At 43.9% G+C, this 12,588-nt stretch overlaps 1 long non-coding RNA gene across 1 annotated transcript in view; it reads left to right on the plus strand.

Moving 5' to 3' along the window:
• The first annotated feature begins 8,772 nt into the window (after positions 1-8,772).
• Positions 8,773-12,588, plus strand: part of LOC143793844 (uncharacterized) — a 345,823-nt gene continuing 342,007 nt past the window's right edge. Inside the window, exon 1 of the long non-coding RNA XR_013220293.1 lies at positions 8,773-8,905. This is a non-coding gene — a long non-coding RNA (uncharacterized LOC143793844). The remainder of the gene's footprint in view (positions 8,906-12,588) is intronic.

The raw sequence follows: 12,588 nt of genomic DNA on the forward strand, positions 1-12,588 counted from the left end.
TCTGGTCTGTTAAGTATGACGAGATCCAGGATAGGGTCATGTCATGTCGGACGCTGTTCGGACCAGGTCGTCCGACAGACAGCGGTAATTCCGCTTTTGACCACTATTTGCTCATTGGCGTCTGCTAGATTTTATCTAGCTGTTCCGGAGTTAATTTACCTAATCCTCGGATTGGAAGCTGGGCCATTCCCATGGCCTTTAAATAGTTCTCCTGTTCATTGGGCGTCGCCGATTATAGCTTCTGTCTTGTGCGTTATTATCTCGGTCTGGAGAGGAGAGCTGGTTGTTGGAGATTCGTTGCTGGTGGTGTATTTTCCTCTGTCTTATTTACTCCTTCCTATATTTGTATTTATTTTGCCCTGCACATTTATAGTGTGTTCCTGAGTGACTGCGGCGTGGTGTATATTTTCCTTTATCCTTGTCTGTGCTAACTGTGGGTATTGGAATATTACCTCTTCACTGTGTGGAGGGCGGAGGTATCAGCCTAGGGTTAAAACAGGAGTGAGGGTGAGGTTCGAGGCCTGGACATGCACACCATCAGTGTAAACTCCAGGTAGAGGGTCAGTCAGGATTTCCCTAGTCTGAGGGAAACTGCAGGGGCCCGGGTTTTTAGCTCTCGCTCACCTAGTCTCTCCGTGACATTATAATCGGCCCAACAAAAAAAAAAAAAGGATTTTTTTTGTCATGGATCCCATGACTTCCATAACCCGCCAGTTGGAGGCGCTGTCCCTACAGGTCACTGAGTTGAGGGGGGCAGTGCAGCAACAGGGACTAGCATTATCTAATGTGCAGGCTGGAGCGACAGGAAGGGTTGCTGAGCCTAAATTTTCTTTGCCTGAAAGATTTACTGGGGAACGCAGTAAATTTGTTTCTTTTCGTGAAGCTTGCAAACTATATTTCCGCATGCACCCGATCTCCTCGGGTAATGAGGCTCAGTGTGTGGGCCTGGTGTTGTCATTGTTAAGCAGGGATCCCCAAGCATGGGCGTTTTCTTTGTCATCTGATTCTGTTGCATTTGACTCTGTGGAGAGTTTTTTTTATTCTCTTGGGAAAATCTATGATGAACCTGACAGAATGGCTCTAGCAGAATCTAAGATATGCACTATTCGCCAGGGGGAGCGACTTGCAGAGGATTACTGTTCTGAATTTCGTCGCTGGGCGATCGATACACAATGGAATGATCCAGCATTGCGGAGTCAGTTTATACATGGGATTTCTGGAAGGGTTAAAAAAGCCCTTCTGATGTACGAGACTCCTGCTTTTCTAGATTCCGCCATGAGTCTGGTTGTCTGCATTGATCGTTGTTTGCGTCAGGGGGAGCATGAGACGCCGCCTGTGGGAGAAGGTTTAGGTTCACGAGAGGTTGCTGCAGGTGAGCCCACGGAACCTATGCAAATCGCAGGGGTGTCACATGTCAAGCATCAAGCCCCTAAGCTCAGGAAGCAGGGAGCCTGTTTTTACTGTGGTAAAACTGGTCATTTCATTAACATCTGTCCTCTGCTGTCTAAGAAAAACGCAACGGCGGAAAACTTCTAAGCTCAGAGGGTGTGGAGGAGACCAATCTGAGCTTATGTATATCCTCCATGGTGGTATCTCAATTCATGCTCCCTGCTAAGGTTTTTATCGCTGGCAGTGAGCTGCCAATTACTGTTTTTGTGGATAGTGGTTCAGCCACAAATCTCATTGATGAGGAGTTTGCGCGCACAGCAGGTTTTAGGATTGAAAAACTCTCATCCTATCCGCGTGGTCACCATCAATGCTGCTCCTCTCTCTCAGGGGGAGATAACTGAATTTGTGGCTGAGGTGAAACTCCACATAGGAGTTCTACATTCCGAGCGGGTTACATGTAAGGTGCTCAGGAATCTTCCTGCTCAGGTGGTTTTGGGTTTTCCTTGGTTGTCTATGCACAACCCGGTTATTGACTGGAAAACTCAGGACATAATTCGGTGGAGCGAGTCCTGCCAGGAGAATTGCTTGGCCACATGTGTGGCTGCGGTGACTTCAAGCGTTCCGGAGTCACTCCTGGATTTTGTGGATGTGTTCTCTGAGAAGGGTTGTTCAGAGTTGCCGCCACATCGTCCTTATGACTGTTCTATCAGAACAGTATCGGAGTTGAACCAGATTACGGTTCGTGATTCATACCCTATGCCTCTGATACCAGATTTGTTCAACCAGGTGGCAGGTGCTAAGTGGTTTACTGAAATTGACCTCAGGGGGGCGTACAACCTCATAAGAGTCCGTCAAGGTGATGAGTGGAAGACGGCTTTTAATACCCCTGAGGGTCATTTTGAAAATTTGGTGATGCCGTTTGGGTTGACTAACGCACCTGCAGTGTTCCAACATTTCATCAATGATGTGTTCTCGCATGTTTTAGGGAAATTCATTATCGTGTATCTAGATGACATTCTCATATATTCTTGCGACCGTGATGCTCATTTAGATCATGTCAGGCAGGTGTTACAGCTTCTCAGAGAGAATAAGCTGTATGCTAAACTTGAGAAATGTGTATTTTCTGTTCAAGAGTTGCCTTTCTTGGGTTATATTGTGTCTGCTTCTGGGTTTAAAATGGACGCCGCTAAGGTGCAGGCGGTGCTGCATTGGGAACGTCCTGATAACCTGAAAGCACTTCAGCGGTTCCTTGGGTTTTCTAACTACTATAGGAAATTTATCAAGGATTTTTCCATCATTGCTAAACCGCTAACTGACATGACTAAAAAGGGTACCAATTTCTCCGTTTGGCCTGAGGCTGCTGTGCACGCATTTGAATTTCTTAAGAACAGTTTTGTTTCATCCCCCATTCTTGTGCAGCCAGACGTATCTAAACCCTTTGTTGTGGAAGTCGATGCGTCTGAGCTTGGTGTGGGGGCGGTACTATCTCAAGGCTCATCTTTGAGTGGTTTACGTCCGTGCGCCTATTTCTCCAAGAAACTGTCATCCGCTGAACATAACTACGATACCGGCAACAGGGAGTTGTTGGCAATTAAGTTGGCCTTTGAGGAATGGCGACACTTCTTGGAGGGGTCGGTACATCAGGTTACTGTTATTACCGATCATAAGAATCTGCTGTATTTGGAGTCAGCCAAGCGTCTGTCCCCCAGGCAGGCTCGCTGGGCATTGTTTTTCACGCGGTTCAATTTTGTGGTCACTTACAGACCGGGGTCTAAAAACACTAAGGCGGATGCTCTGTCCAGGTGTTTTCTGGGGGGAGAACCTCGGGAGGATCCAGTACCCATCCTCCAAAAGGGTGTTGTGGTTTCGGCTCTCACTATCGAGGTTGAGGCTGAGATTGCCGAGGCTCAGGAGGAGGTACCATCTGAGCTTCCCGTCAACAAATCTTTTGTACCGCTTCATCTCCGCCTAAAGGTTTTGGCAGAGCATCATGATGCTGTCCTGGCTGGCCACCCAGGGGTTAGAGGTACCTTGGAGTTGGTGTCACGTCGGTTTTGGTGGCCCAAGATCCGACAGGACGTGGTCTCATACGTGTCAGCTTGTACCACGTGCGCTAGGGCTAAGACGCCCCGCTCCCGTCCTGTTGGCACACTACTTCCTCTTGAGGTACCTAGTAAGCCTTGGACGGAAATCTCCATGGATTTCATCACTGATTTGCCCTCATCAGCTGGGAACACGGTCATCTTGGTGATTGTTGATCGGTTTTCTAAAATGTTGCACTTTGTGTCTTTGCCTTCGTTGCCTAACGCTAAAGGTACCATCACACTAAGCGACGCTGCAGCGATACAGACAACGATGCCGATCGCTGCAGCATCGCTGTTTGGTCGCTGGAGAGCTGTCACACAGACCGCTCTCCAGCGACCAACGATGCCGAGGTCCCCGGGTAACCAGGGTAAACATCGGGTTGCTAAGCGCAGGGCCGCGCTTAGTAACCCGATGTTTACCCTGGTTACCAGTGTAAAATGTAAAAAAACAAACACTACATACTCACCTTCACGTCCCTCGCCGTCCGCTTCCTGCACTGACTGAGCGCCGGCCCTAACAGCCGAGCGGTGACGTCACCGCTGTGCTGTACTTTCACTTTGCGGCCGGAGCTCACAGTCAGTGCAGGAAGCGGACGGCGGGGGACGTGTGACAGACATCAGAGGGTGAGTAAGTACTGTTGGTTTTTTTACATTTTACACTGGTAACCAGGGTAAACATCGGGTTACTAAGTGCAGCCCTGCGCTTAGTAACCTGATATTTACCCTGGTTACCATTGTAAAACATCGCTGGTATCGTTGCTTTTGCTGTCAAACACAACGATACACGCCGATCTGACGACCAAATAAAGTTCTGAACTTTAATCAACGACCAGCGATATCACAGCAGGATCCTGATCGCTGCTGCGTGTCAAACACAACGATATCGCTATCCAGGACGCTGCAACGTCACGGATCGGTAGCAATATCTTTTAGTGTGACGGTACCGTAAGACTCTGGCTCAGGTATTTGTGCAGGAGGTGGTCAGACTTCATGGGGTTCCGTCTGACATCGTGTCTGATAGGGGGTCTCAGTTTGTGGCAAAATTTTGGAGAGCATTTTGCTCACGGCTGGGGATCAAGTTATCTCATTCTTCGGCGTTTCATCCTCAGTCAAATGGTCAGACTGAGTGTATGAACCAAAATTTGGAACAGTACTTATGCTGCTTTGTCTCTGATAACCAGGAGGAGTGGTCTACCTTTCTTCGTTTGGCTGAGTTTGCCATCAATAATCACCGCCAGGAGTCGTCTGGGGAGTCTCCGTTTTTTTGTGTTTACGGGCTGCATCCTCAACTTTGTACCTTGAGTCAGAGGGGCTCTTCCGGCGTTCCGGAGGAGGACCAGTTGGGGACACAATTGTCATCAGTCTGGAGGAGAGTTAAGCAGCGCCTGTTGAGTGTGGGTGCTAGGTACAAGCGTGTTGCTGACAGTAGGCGTGTGCCAGGTCCGGACCTGAGTATGGATGACTGGGTGTGGTTATCCACAAGAAACATAAGACTCAAAATACCGTCCCTTAAATTGGGTCCACGGTTTATTGGTCCATTTAGGGTCACCGCCGTCATTAACCCAGTAGCATACCGATTGGAGCTCCCTACGGTGTATAAAATATACAACGTGTTCCACAGGTCTCTTCTAAAGAAGGTGGTGGGTTCTGTGGATGCAGCGCCTATGCCACCTCCAGTCTTGGTGGATGGTAATTTGGAGTTTGAAGTCTCCAAGGTGGTTGACTCTCGTGTAGTGTGTCACACTTTGCAGTACTTGGTACACTGGCGTGGTTATGGGCCTGAGGAGAGGTCCTGGGTACCAGCCTCAGACATTCATGCGGATCAGCTGGTCAGGTTTTTTCATCGTCGCCATCCAGACAGGCCGGGTCCTATGGGCTGTGAGGGCCCTGGGGTCCCTCGTAGAAGGCGGGGTACTGTCATGTCAGATGCTGTTCAGACCAGGTCGTCCAACAGACAGCGGTAATTCCGCATTTGACCACTATTTGCTCATTGGCGTCTGCTAGATTTTATCTAGCTGTTCCCTGGTTAATTTACCTAATCCTCGGATTGGAAGCTAGGCCATTCCCATGGCCTTTAAATAGTTCTCCTGTTCATTGGGCGTCGTTGATTATAGCTTCTGTCTTGTGCGTTGTTATCTCGGTCTGCAGAGGAGAGCTGGTTGTTGGAGATTCGTTGCTGGTGGTGTATTTTCCTCTGTCTTATTTACTCCTTCCTATATTTGTATTTATTTTGCCCTGCACATTTATAGTGTGTTCCTGAGTGACTGCGGCGTGGTGTATATTTTCCTTTATCCTTGTCTGTGCTAACTGTGGGTATTGGAATATTACCTCTTCACTGGGTGGAGGGTGGAGGTATCAGCCTAGGGTTAAAACAGGAGTGAGGGTGAGGTTCGAGGCCTGGACATGCACACCATCAGTGTAAACTCCAGGTAGAGGGTCAGTCAGGATTTCCCTAGTCTGAGGGAAACTGCAGGGGCCCGGGTTTTTAGCTCTCGCTCACCTAGTCTCTCCGTGACAGGTCAAGTCTGTGATGCCAAGGGACGAGAGGGTCTGTAGTAATAGGGAATGGTCCACTGTGTCAAAGGCAGAGGACAGGTCCAGGAGGAGGAGGACAGAGTAGTGTCCCTTGCTCTTGGCGGTTAATAACTCACTGGTGACCTTAGTTAGAGCAGTTTCAGTGGAGTGGTGTGACCCGAAGCCAGATTGTAAGTGGTTGAACAGGGAGCAGGAAGAGAGATGGGAATACATTTCAAGATGGACGTGTTGTTCCAGTAGTTTTGAGGTGTAGGAGAGGAGTGATATAGGGGACAAGTGATATATATACACACACACAGATCTGGTGTAGTGGAGCTGTTAAGGTATGACATCAATTAAGGGGTATCTTTTGATATTTAGCTGGGTGCTCAGGGACTAATAGGGTCAGTCTGCGGTGAGTGGGGTTGCCATATTGCATATATAACACTGACAGGTAGGAGTAAGAGTAGGATTCTACTTAAGGACCTTAGAGCATATTGATTACCCAGTCAAGGCAGGGAAAAAGAGGGAGAGCTGCACTTCCAGCAGCTCAATAAAATAAAGATTTTATTTAGCAAGTCATAAAAAATAAAAAAATAGTGTTTAAAAAACTGATGCGTTTCTGGAATCCAGGATGCCCTTAATCATAGTAAGTAATCATACTATGATTAAGGGGCATCCTGGACGCCAGAAACAAGTCAGTTTTTTAATCCTGTTTGTCGTTTTATGATTTGCTAAATAAAATCCTTGTTTTACTGAGTCGCTGGAAGTGCCGCTCTCCCTCTTTTTTCCCCATATGGATTACCCTTTAAACTTCAGTCTGTATTTATAAATATAAATTCAAGTCTTTGACTCTGAAATTGCGCATGTTTCATTATTGCTATATTTGGGGTATTTTAGTTTGTACATATATTTACAGATCTGTAAATATCAGCTTGTGATATTTTGTTGACTGCTCAATTTAGTAATAGGGTTATATGGGGACCAATAGAGTCTACCAATCTATGTTGAGCTGTGGCCCTATATAGCTTTATATATTAGGGTGCCAACCTCCGCTGACAGGTAGGGGTAAGAATACGGTTCTATTTCGGGACCTCAGAGTATATTATTTACCCCAGAGACAAAAAGAAAAGTTTGCACCATTCAACCTGTGTGTTTTAACTTGTCCTTAAAGGGAACCTGGCACCTGAAATTGGTGGGCCTTTTTTTTTGGTCCGATGGGCGGTGTTTTGGGGTCTTTTATTCACCCCTTACTTTCCTGCTGGCCGCAATATTGTCTTGAAGTTGATTCGCTTTCCTCCGTAGAACACGCGTGCGCAAGGCAATCTTGCCTTGCGCACGCACAGTATGCTTTGCCCAACTGCGGGCAAAGCCGAAAAGCACTATGTCCCGGAACACAGCGAAATACTTTCGGGGGTTTAGTGCACCGGCGCATGCGCACTAATGCTTTTCGGCTTTGCCCGCAGTTCGGCAAAGCATACTGTGCGTGCGCAAGGCAAGATTGCTTTGCGCACGCGTGTTCTACGGAGGAAAGCAAATCAACTTCAAGACAAGATTGCGGCCAGCGTGCGGCCAGCGGGAAAGGAAGGGGTGAATAAAAGACCAGAAAACACCGCCCATCAGACCGAAAAAAGGGCCCGCCAAATTCAGGTGACAGGTTCTCTTTAAAGCATATTTTGGACTGAGCAATCAAGCCTGCAAGTACCAGGTGCTCACAAAATGAGATTCAAACATGTATTTGAGAAGAAAAAATAGTGGCACTCACCAATTCTGTAAAATCCAATGTCTTTATTCAGAAAAACATGTTTAAAACTGGCTGCAGAGAGGAAATTCCAGGACCAGTAGAAGCGCAGGAGAGCGCAAAGCGATTGTTGTCCCACACATGTGCTCCTTCCCTCTCTGCAGTCAAATATTAAAAAACAGGCAATTCTATTAAAACGAAAAGGAAAATGGAACTAAATTGGGTAAGTAATGTTAACTTCAGTTATTATCAATTGAATTGTTTTTTTTAAATCTTTTTGTTGGATGTGCACCTGGAGTGGAAACTTGTAGAGACTCGGAAGCTAGAGGGATTCAAAACATTTAAGAGAAAAAAAATACGAATTTTTACTAAGACACTGCTTTGAAATCAACAAGATGATTGTGCTTTTTGGATTTTTTCACTTTTAACAACAGTGACAACTCAGACTGTACCAGCTACTCCACCAGATACAGAGATATAACATTACAGTATGTTTTAAGTATTACAAATCTAGTGGTGATTTGTTCATTAATTTACACATGATATAGTACTAACCCAATAATTATTTTATCATCTGTAAAGTTTTCAATAAAATAGATATATATTTTCTAAATATTTTCATTGGAGAATTATTAACTACATCATATGATCTTTTGCATCACGAACTACTAGTTGTAATTTCCTCATCATTTTGGCCTGCAGGAGAAAGTTTATACCAAAGAAAATCAAATTACTTCCCCATCTTTCTATGAATAAATATTTTAGTAAACAGTGTTGGTTTACTTTTGCATCTCTCAGTATGATTCTGTTTTATTGGTTTTGGCTAACCTGGGTTTAAAATGTCAGACACATTATGTTTCAGAGGCTTGAAAGAAGCTGTGAATTTCTATTTCACCTGTGAGGCATATTTCCCTTAAGTAGATTTTTTTCAAGGATTTATTTTCTGTTGCTATAGCCTCAAGTGTTTTTCTCTGCTATCATGTTTCAAGTTTCTTGGGCAGATGAAGAGGAGGGGGTAAAATAAAGAATCTCTTAGGAAATAGAGCAAGCTTTATATGACTAAATTATTAATATAAACAAAATGTATAAATAAGATAGGTAGATCGACAGACAAGTAGAATTAGTTTGACATGCCTGTTAAGACCTGCTGTATTCTGATGACAGAATCATTATATAGGTAAGTACAGTATATCTGTATAATTATTAATATGGCAGAATATAGTTTATTGTGTCTTGTTTTTAATAGTAATGTGTTTTTTTTTTACAATAGTACAGTATTAAGCACTTCCTCCCTCCTCCTGTACCAGTCAGTGACTCGTTTTGTTCAAGATTATTGCAATTGTGTTTGTTTTTTTTTGTTATGTGCACCCCTTTTCACATGTAAAGACCCATGGAATAAATTGCGCTATAATAATTAATAATAGTAATAGTAATAATGCTACTTAGTTCTTCCCCTCCTGGTAGTTACTCCTCCATACCTCCTTCAATCCAAAAGCTGGCTAACAAATCCACATTTAGGATGACTAACCTAAAAGCTTGCTTAGCCTTAGACTTGGCCAGTCTTAGCTAATTTTATTATTATTTGAAAGCAAAATTAATTCCAGGGTGATGTACATATGAAGAGAATTTACATGCATATAATATGTATATATATATATATATACATATATACACACACACACGTAAGTAAGTAAGTATTTGATCCCTTGCTGATTTTGTAAGTTTTCCCACTGACAAAGACATGAACAGTCTATAATTTTAACCCTTTAACCCCCAAGGGTGGTTTGCATGTTAATGATGGGGCCAATTTTTACAATTCTGACCACTTTCCCTTTATGAGGCTATAATTCTTGAATGCTTGCATGGATCCCGGTGATTCTGACACGGTTTTCTCATGACATATTGTATTTCATGATAGTGGTAAAATTTCTTTGATATTACCTGCATTTATTTGTTAAAAAAATGGAAATTTGGCGAAAGTTTTGAAAATTTTGCAATTCTCCAACTTTGTAACATTTCCCACATGTATGCTTTACATCAGCACAATTTTGGACGCAACATTTTTTTTTTGTTAGGTAGTTATAAGGGTTAAAATGTGACCAGCAATTTCTCATTTTTACAACACCATTTTTTTTAGGGACCACATCACATTGGAATTCACTTTGAGGGGTCTATATGATAGAAAATACCCAAGTATGACTTCATTCTAAAAACTGCACCACTCAAGGTGCTCAAAACCACATTCAAGAAGTTTATTAACCCTTCAGGTGTTTCACAGGAATTTTTGTAATGTTTAAAAACAAAATGAACATTTAACTTTTTTTCACAAAAAATTTACTTCAGATCCAATTTATTTTATTTTACCAAGAGTAACAGGAGAAATTGGACCGCAAACTTTGTTGTACAATTTGTCCTGAGTACGCAGATACCCCATATGTGGGGGTAAGCCACTGTTTGGGCGCATGGCAGAGCTCGGAAGAGAAGGAGTGCCAATTGACTTTTCAATGCAATTTGGCTGAAATTGAGATTGGATACCATGTCTCGTTTGGAGAGCCCCTGATGTGCCTAAACAGTGGAAACTCCCAAAAGTGACACCATGTTGGAAAGTAGACTTCCTAAGGAACTTATCTAGATGTGTGGTGAGCACTTTGAACCCCCACGTGCTTCACAGAAGTTTATAATATAGAGCCATAAAAAAAAAATCTTATTTTTTTCGCAAAAATGATTTTTTGCCCCCAATTTTTTATTTTCCCAAGGGTAACAGGATAAATTGGAACTCAAAAGTTGTTGTCCAATTTGTCCTGAGTATGCTGATACCCCATATGTGGGAGAAAACTACTGTTTGGGAGCACGGCAGAGCTCGGAAGGGAAGAAGTGATGTTTTGGAATGCAGACTTTGATAAAATGGTCTGCAGGCATCACGTTGCGTTTGCAGAGCCCCTGATGTACCTAAACAGTGGAAACCCCCACAAGTGACCCCATTTTGTAAACTAGACCCCCCAAGGAACTTATCTAGTTGTGTTGTGAGAACTTTGAACCCTCAAGTGTTTCACTAAAGTTTATAACGCAGAGCCTTGAAAATAAAAAATCTTTTTTTTTTCCACAAAAATAATTTTTTAGCCCCCAGGTTATATTTTCCCAAGGGTAACAGGAGAAATTGGACCCCAAAAGTTATTTTCCAATTTGTCTTGAGTACGCTGATACCCCATATGTGGGGATAAACCACTGTTTGGGCGCATGGCAGAGCTTGGAAGGGAAGGAGCACCGTTTAACTTTTTCAACGCAGAATTGGATGGATTTGGGATCAGACGTCATGCTGCAATTGCAGAGCCCCTGGTGTGCCTAAACAGTGGCAATCTCCCAATTCTAACTCCAACTCTAACCCCAACCCTAACCACACCCCTAACCCCAACACACCTCTAACCCCAACACACCCTTATCACTAATCCCAACCCTAACCACACCCCTAACCCAAACACACCCCTAACCCTAATCCCAACCCCAACACACCCCTAACCTCAGCCCACCCCTAACCCTATTCCCAACCCTAACCATACCCCTAACCCTGACACACACCCTAACCCAACCGTAAACGTAATCCAAACCCCAACCCTAACTTTAGCCCCAAACCTAATTTTAGCCCTAACCCTAACTTTAGCCCTAACCCTAACTTTAGACCTAACCCTAAATTTAGCCACAACCCTAACCCTAACCCTAATGGGAAAATGGAAATAAATACATTTTTTTAATTTTATTATTTTTCCCTAACTAAGGTGGTGATAAAAGGGGGTTTGATGTACTATTTATAGCGGGTTTTTATGTTTGCCAGCTGTCACACACTAAAAGATGCTTTTTATTGCAAAAAACTTTTGTTGGGCTACCACATTCTGAGAGCTATAATTTTTCCATATTTTGTTCCACAGAGTCATGTGAGGTCTTGTTTTATGCGGGACGAGTTCAAGTTTTTATTGGTACCATTTTCAGGCACATGACATTATTTTGTCGCTTTTTATTTCAATTTTTGCTAGGCAGAATGAACAAAAACCAGCAATTCGTGATTTTCTTTTGGCAGGGGCGTTTATAACGTTCCGCGTTTGGTAAAATTGATAAAGCAGTTTCATTCTTCGGGCAATATGATTACAGCAATACCTTATTTATATCTTTTTATATACAATGTTCATTGAAGGGGTTAACTAGTGGGACAGTTTTATAGGTCAGGTTGTTACGGACGCGGCAACACTAAATATGTGTACTTTTATTTATTTTTTTATTTACATAAAGAAATGTATTTATTGGAACAATTTATTTTTTTAGTTAGTTTTTTTACACATGTAAATATTTTTTTTTTTACTTTTTTACTTTGTCTCTGGGTGGGACAGGCAGTGCTGCAGGCTTGCCGGTGCCTGCTCTCAGCAGGAACTTGCAAGCCACCTCCCTGCAGGACCTGGAAGGCCCCCCGTGGCCATCTTGGATCCAGGGCCTGCAGGGAGGAGGACAGAGGAGACGCTTGGAACAACGCGATCACATTGCGTCGTCTGAGGGTCTCAAGGAAGCAGTCAGGGAGCCTCCTTCCTGAACGATGCTTCCCTATGCCACCGGAATGCTGCGATCATGTTTCATCGCAGTGTTCTGGGGGTTAATGTGCCAGGAGCGGTCAGTGACCACTCCTGGCACAAAGTGCCGGATGTCAGCTGCAATAATCAGCTGACACCCGGCCGCAATCAGTCGCGCTTCCCCTGTGAGTACGGACGATCGCCTATGATGTACTATCCCATCCCTGGGAATTATGTCCCAGGTCGCCTCGACGGGATAGTACGTTTAATGGCAGAAAGGCTTTAAGGGTTGGTTTAATTTTAACAA

Source organism: Ranitomeya variabilis, chromosome 1, assembly GCF_051348905.1.
Source record: "Ranitomeya variabilis isolate aRanVar5 chromosome 1, aRanVar5.hap1, whole genome shotgun sequence".
NCBI classification, from domain to species: domain Eukaryota; kingdom Metazoa; phylum Chordata; class Amphibia; order Anura; family Dendrobatidae; genus Ranitomeya; species Ranitomeya variabilis.